The following is an 8,097-nucleotide window of genomic DNA, read 5'->3' as shown; positions in this document are numbered from 1 at the left end:
AACAACAACTTTTTTTTCTTTCTTTTTTTTTGTGAAAAAACAAAGCACTTTTGGCAAATGCTGTATATAAAATAGTCCACAAGATGGAGACAGAGTTTACCTAATTTCTGATGTAACCATGAACATGAAGAATTTAGTCCTCTTTTCATTGTTTGCTATTTTCTGTTTGCCTCAACATTTTTCCTTTTCGATTTGAACCAGTGCTTCATTTTAAATTTTTACGTGAAAATTATCCTATGACCCTGATGGTTTATATCTTCCCTTTTTATAGTCTGGGTACCAAATGTCATCTCCATCTCTTTATATCTCTCTTGTTTTTGTCTGTCTGTTTGTTTGTTTGTTTGTTTGTTTGTTGTTGATGATGTTGTTGTTGTTGTTGTTGTTGTTGTTGTTGTTGTTGTTGTTGTTGTTGTTGTTGTTGTTGTTGTTGTTGTTGTTGTTGTTTTGCTGCAGATGATAGCAGGTGTTGTTGTAAGCAGTAATTGTACAGCTGAACTTCAGCTGCTGAAGTCGTAATTGCAGAGCTGTGAGAAACTGCTTGTGTAATGAGTGTGAGACAGAGAGATGAAGCTCTTATCACTCTTAAGACTCTCAATCCCTTCATTTCAATTCCTCTATCTTTGTCTATCGTGGCATTTTCATGCTTTTTCGTCCTTTTTCTTTTTGGAAGGAGTTTTTGGCACAGGAAGTAAGGGATGATTAGAAACATCTGCTTCGGAGGAAAGACAGTAGTTGGACTAGTGTGTAGGTTTTACAGATTTCAATTCCTGTTTGCTGTTTTGAAATTGTCATCTCACCACTTAGATATACAATGCCTCTGTTGAGAATGAAATTACTGATTTCCTTCTCAAAAACCAGACAAACACACAAACAATGCACATTTCTGGACAGTTTTAATGAAGCCAAAAAAATCTGAATCTGCTTACAATCAAATATAACTGTAAAGCCAGACATGTAAACATTCCATAGCCATTCAGAGCATATGTAATAATAATGGGTTGGGTTTTTTCCATAGTAGTGCTTTGGGTTTTCTCCATTGTGTGTTTGATCAAATGTATAATGTGTCTGATGATGTAACTCATGGGATTTTATAACAGACTCTGATTTTACATTTGATTTCTGTTTCTGTTTCAGAAATCATTAGGCTATGTTTCCTCCAAGGTCACATTTCAGATATCTCTGCGACAAAGATTATAAACTTAAACATCTAACAGATTTGGTCCGCGGCAAATAAGAATATGAATTAAAAGTTTTTGGAATTTTAGTTTTCTGGTTAGTTAGACTAGTAAGAGAAAAGTTAGGGTTAGTTCACTAAAACAGATTTCTGTTTTTTTTTTTTACTTGATGGCAGGCAGTGAAGATCAGTATGTGTATCTGACCTCTTTGGTGTGAGTGGGTTGCTGGTGGCTTTAATGTATTTTGAGGTTATTTTTAGTCTGAGGGATGTTGAGAGATTTGCTGAAGTCTCAGATTGCTTGACATCAGGACTTCAGTCAGAAAGACTCTCTCCATTTCCCTCCCCATGTTCTCACAGAGAGAGGCCAGCTGCCTTCATTTCTTTCTTTCGGTGAAGTCTCAGTTATCTGGATAGACATATCTTCTGCACTATACGACCATTTACAATATTGCTTAACTGTAGCTATAGTTTAAATAACAGATTTAGTAAATAACCTAAAATATAATAATATAATATATATATTTTTTTATGTAATTTGATTTAAATTATGTGTTAGACTACCTTGGCAATATTGTAAATCATGCCAATAAAGCTTATTTTACTGATATATAGATGACAGATAGATGTGCTGTTCTTCTTTGCCACTTAGTTTTTGCTCTTTGGCTGATTTGCAAAGTCTTAAACCTGCTTTGCTGACGGTTTCTTTAAAAATAAATTTAGTCATCTAACAATTTTAGTAATACATTACTAATGCAATTTTAAAAAATGGCAGACAGAAGAACCACTCTTTCTGAGAACATTAAAGCCACAGTATACGTCACACACCCTTTAAAATATCTGAAGAAAATCACTTATATCTTTGATGTCTTCTTAGAATCAGTCTGATTGTGTGCTCTGTCACATGGTATATTAATCCAGAATGTTTCCTGGACTTAACCCCTCAAATCACATACACATATGGCTATACTGGGTTTATCTGCATACCATGTATTCTATGCTGTTCTGCTGTATAGGTTTGAAAGAATATATAAATTGAAAGTTAATAGTAAGCATCTTATATGAAGCTTATAATGTATCTGATTCTGATAGTTGATAAGATCTTAAGATCTGATAGTCTCAAATAAATCGCACTAAATTATGGTTGTGTTTAGGGGAAGCGTATAAAACATACAGTTTGTTCAGTATAAACATCAGTATGTCTATGGAAAGTTACCATAAATTTAAAAAGTGCATAGCCATACTGTATATGACTGTCGTATGTGTTTGTATTAAATTACTTGGCTTTGTTCCACTCAAAATTCAGTTAGCTTTGCAGTACGCATTTAGACACATTTATATGAGTGCTAATTTAACCATTTAATATATACAATTATTTAAAATATATATTATTCTAATAAAAATCAAATAAAGTAAAGTGGTTTACATGTCACACATGGTTTTGCATAGATAGTACATTCCTTATTTTTGTTTTTTTCTTCCTTGAAATTAAGTTTGCTGACAGGAAACAGACTAGCAATTTCTCCCCCTCTCTCTTCACAAAGCACCAGATTAACAAAAAGATTTGACTCTTTTCTTAATCCGTCAACACTCAACCAGACGCGACAGTAAGATTGACTTAGATCTGTGTGTGTATGCGTTCGGAGGGACGAGGCCAAACAAGGGAGTGAAGGAGAAGAGAGTCTATATAGTGTACACTGATGATGATGTGCAGGTGCAGGGAATCAGAATTCTGGGGAGAGTGAACGAGTGGGCGGAGCGTGCTGATCTGGTGACTGTTACAGTACCCCACCTACACGGGCGGCTCCTGACGGATGGGACGACGGGGCCTACCTCAACCCGTGCCATGGGTATTGTGGTATTGTGTGGTATTGTGTGAGGAGTGTGGGATCAAGGATGTCATGACGTCCTTGGCACCGTAATTCTCCCAATCAATGAGGTCCTGCAGCCTGGGACCCCACCGTCGCGAGTCTAGGATAGCTCGGACCCGGTAGATGGCTTCCTCTTCTGCGATTTCGGGAGGAGGTACCTCATCGCCACCCGACTCTGTGGGAGGAGACAACATAGGTTCAGTGTGACGTTTTAAGAGAGACACATGGAAAGATGGTGAGATACAGTAGTGAGGTGAAAGGTTTGCCTCTGCACAGTGAATGGACCCATGTACGAGGAACTCAGCTTACGGCAAGGCAGGTGGAGATGCATGTCCCGTGTCGAGAGCCACACTTCCTGGCCTGGTTCGTAGCGAGGTTTAGATATTCTTTTGGGTGTCCGATTGTCTCTTGTGTCTCCGCACTGCTGGTTGGAGATGCACATGAGATGAGTCCCATACCCTATCGCTCTGCTGGAACCAGTGGTTGAGAGCTGGAACCTCCGAGGGCTCACCCGACCAGGGGAATATTGGAGGTTGGTATCCCTGGATACATTGGAAAGGGGTGAGCCCTGTGGTAGATTGTTGTAAGGAGTTCTCGGTGTAATCCGCCCACGGAAGGAATTGGCTCCAGCTGTCCTGGTTCTGTTGGCAGTAAGACCTTAGGTATCTCCCGATTTCCTGGATGTTCCACTCTGTCTGGCCATTGGTTTGAGGATGGTAACTGGAAGAAAGGCTTACTGATACTCAGAGGAGCTTGAAGGCCCGCCAGACCCGAGAGATGAACTCAGACCCGGTCCGATACTATGTCTTCGGGAATACAGAAGTGACGGAAAACTTTCTGGAACATGGCTTCAGCCGTTTTGAAGGCCGTAGGTAACCCCTTGAGTGGAATCAATTTACACGCCTCTGAGAAGCGGTCCACGATGACTAACACAGGTATGGTTCTCTGAGGGTGGAAGGTCAGTCAAAGTCGATGCCCAGATGCGACCGTGGACGATGTGGAATAGGCAGGGGTACCAGCTTTCCTTCAGGACATGTCCAGGGAGTGTTGGTAACGGCACAGACTGAGCATCCTTTAACGTACTGGGAGATATCCTGAGTCATGGTGGGGCACCAGTGGCGCTGAGATAGGAGCGAGAGAGTACGTCGGCTACCTGAGTGTCTGTCCAGAGCCCGGAGATGTATTAGCAGAGTCCAGAAGGGGCAGACAATAGGTTGGAGGAATGTAGAGGAGCCCTTCTGGGTCTCCCAGCGGAGCAGGGTTGGACCGAGTAGCTTGGGTAATTTGCTCATCGATGGCCCATTGGATAGGACTTACAATCATGGCTGGAGGGAGAATAGGTTTGTGAGTAGAATCTTCTGGATCAGGTTGATGAAGACGTGATAAGTCTTCAAGTCATTAGCCTTAACGTTCTTATCTCCATGACGATACAAGACGTTGAAATCAAACCTGGTGAAGAATAAAGCCCACCAGGCTTCACGTGGGTTTAATCTCTTAGTTTCCCGCAGATATTTGACATTTCGATGATCGGTGATTACCCTGAACCGGTGATATGCACCCTCCGGCCAATGTATCCATTCCTCCAGAGCTAGCTTGATGGCGAACAGTTCTCGATTACCTATGTCGTAGCTCTGCTCCACCGGGGACAGCTTCATGGAATAGAAGACACATGGATGGAGTCTGGCGTCAACCTCAACGATGAACAGGAGATCTGGAAGGATCAGGATTGGAGCAGCTTGGAAGGCTTCTTTGAGTTGTAGAAACGCCTCTGAGGCAGACAGGGTTAAGGACAGAGACTTGGGCTGGCCCTTGAGTGAAGAGGTCAGAGGTGAACTGAGTAGGCTATAGTTGTGAATAAACCGTCTGTAGAAGCAAATCCTAGGATGCACTGGAGCTCCTTGAAGGTAGTGGGTTGAGGTCAGTTCCGAATGGTATCCACCTTCCTCTGGTCCATCTAGATGCCACATTGATCTATGACATTTCCCAGGAAATGTGCGGAGGTGGTATGGAATTCGCACTTCTCCAGCTTGAGGTAGAGATGGTGGAGCTTCTCGATGACCTGTGTAACGTGTAGGCGATGTTTGGCCAGGTTCCGGGAATAGATGAGGATTGTCATCGATATAAACCACGACGAATCATTGGAGGAATTCCCGGATAACCTCATTCATATAGCCCTGGAAGACAGAAGGTGAGTTGTACAGGCCATACGGCATGACCCGATATTCGTAGTGCCCTGATGGGGTAACGAAGGCTGTTTTCCCCTCATCGCCTTGGCGTACACGAATGAGGTTTTATGCCCATTGCTGTCGGGACCAGAGGAAGTGAAAAGCTGTACTTTATACTTCTGTGAGTTGAGGTGACGGTAGTCGATGCACGGCCTCAAGCCTCCATCCTTTGCCACGAAGAATCTCGAAGTGGCAGGGGATGTAGATGGTCTGATGAAGCGTTCTTGAAGTGCCTCCTGGATACACTCCTCCATGACCTTCTGCTCCGGGATGGACAGCGGATAAACTCTGCCCTTGGGTAGTAAGTCGATTGCACTGTCCCATGGCCGATGTGGTGGAAATTGGGTTACCAATCGCTTACTGAAGACATCCTGGAATGCCCGGTATTCTGGAGGGATCTCCACCTTGTGATCCACCTCCGGGCTCTCAACGGAGGGAGAGTGATATTGGTTCCGGGGTGGCGAGTGATGGAGAACGAGACTTTCTGGACAGAGGAGAGACAGGATTGGAAGCAGGCATTACTCCACTGTAATACTTCACCGGTTTTCCAGTTGATGTGAAGTTGGTGTTGTGACATCCACGGGCATCCCAGGATGAGGTCTGCGGTGGATCCTTCCAGCACCTTGAATGTGATTTCCTCTGTGTGCAGGCATCCTATGCGGAGCGTCAGTGTGGGAGAGAGATGCCGGATATGACCACGACCCAGCGGCTTCCCTTGGATGGTGTGAATCCTCAAATCCTGAGAACAGCATTTCTTGCGGACACTTAGTTTTTGGAGAAGTTTTTTTTTCCGCTGAAACACAAATGCGGGGAGTTATGACATATACCGTAGTATGGGATAAAGAGTCTATTTGAGGTGGAAGTTGAATGGTACTCACCACTGGGCGTGGTGGTCGAACCGGGCAGGGGGTGATGATATGACACTCTCTCCCACAGTAGAGACAGTTGATGGAGAATACTCCTCTGACGCTCCGCATGAGTTAGATAGTAGGAATCAACCTGCATGGGTTCAGGTGCTGGAAGGGCGACAGATAGTGCAGAGGGCGGAGGACACACAGCGGCTGAACAATCATCAGTTGACGAAACTCAGGATTAAGCCCTTGTCCAAAAAAAACGGTGAGCAATACAGTCTCATTCCAGCCACTCGTGGCAGCTTGAGTGCAGAATTGAAGAGCACAGGTAGGTATCAGGATAGAGTCTGTATTCATTCACAAGGACAAGACCAGACAAGGGAGTGAAGGAGAAGAGAGTCTATATAGTGTGCACTGATGATGATGAGCAGGTGCAGTGAATCAGAATTCTGCGGAGAGTGAACGAATGGGCGGAGCGTGCTGATCTGGTGACTCTACACATTACTCCTACACATTGCATCCTCGGATTACTTTTTTTTTAACATCATCACAAGAATTATCACATTGCACACTGTTAAAGACTGAATTACTTTTTTGTTACATTTTGCTCAAACAGTAACTAGAAAACATTGTGCAATTGTTAAATGTAACTGTTTTAGTTCTTTTGAAAAAGCTAAATATGATAAATAAATAAGATATGTTAATCAATGTGATTTTCACAACCTGATACATTTCTGATACAGGCGTTATGCTCACATTACTCCTCTGCTTTATGACCTTCACTGGCTACCCGTACCATCACGTATCCACTTCAAGGTATTGCTTCTAACGTTTAAGGCATTAAATGGTGCACCCCCATATTTGTCGGATCTACTTTACACCTACCGCCCTGCACGGTCCCTTTGATCAGCTGAACTTGGTTTATTGTCCATCCCTCGTTTCCATTTGTCTACAGTAGGTGGAAGGTCATTTAGTGTTCATGCTCCAAAATTAAGGTATTCACTACCCCTTACACTTCGAAATATCTCATCTGTGGCTACATTCAAGACTCAGTTAAAAACATATCTATTTAACATGTATTTCGTATAATGTGACTGTATGTATCCTATGCGACTGTAATGTGTGTGTGGCTGTGTAAATGTATTGTAATTTACAATGTAAAGCAACCTTGAGCTACGGAAAGGTGCTATATAAATAAAACGTCTTCTTCTTCTTCTTCTTCTAAAACACCTTATATCAAGGTGGTGTTTATATCAAGGTAACTCCTCGTTAGTATAGTGGACAGTACCTCCGCCTGTCACGCGGAAGACCGGGGTTCCTGCAGTCATGGCCTAATGGTAACAGAGTTGGACTGGTGACCCAGAGTTGGACTGGTGGCTGGTTTGATTCAAGTACCGGCAGGAATATGACTGAGGTGTCCTTGAGCAAGGCACCTAACCCCCAATCGCTCCACGGGCGCCACTCAAGGCTGCCCGCTGCTCCCGGTGTGTGTATCCATGTTTGTAGTGTGTGTGTGTGTGTGTTCACTACTCACTACTCTGCTCCTAATGTGTGTGCACTTACTTGGATGGGTTAAATGCAGAGGTCAAATTCCAAGTATGGGTTACCATACTTGGCCATCACGTGTCACTTTCACTTCCATCAAAGAGGCTCTTCCATTAATAAAAGTTCAGAAGACAAGTTTTTGGAATAATATTCTACATTCATAAATAAAACATGATAACGGGATTAAATAAACATTTGTTTTCTCCTTTTGGCACAATGTTGTCTTTGTGTTTCAGTTTTCTGCCTACAGAAACAAACCTGCTGTGATTGTTGCAGCTAAAATCATTTTGAATTCATCTTTTTACCTGTTAAGATAAACATCCCGAAACCATTCAGGCATCCATCAATGCATTGTTCTCTTAAGTAACATGTGACCTAGATGTGCATCATATGAATGTGGACACCCATACCTCTATGGTTACATGCTGACT

The sequence above is a fragment of the Siphateles boraxobius genome, unplaced genomic scaffold, assembly GCF_051911475.1.
Source record: "Siphateles boraxobius isolate OS27281-9 unplaced genomic scaffold, OSU_SipBor_1 31, whole genome shotgun sequence".
Taxonomy (NCBI): Eukaryota; Metazoa; Chordata; class Actinopteri; order Cypriniformes; family Leuciscidae; genus Siphateles; species Siphateles boraxobius.
The sequence above is the reverse complement of the archived record's forward strand: the minus strand, read 5'-3'. Positions refer to the sequence as shown.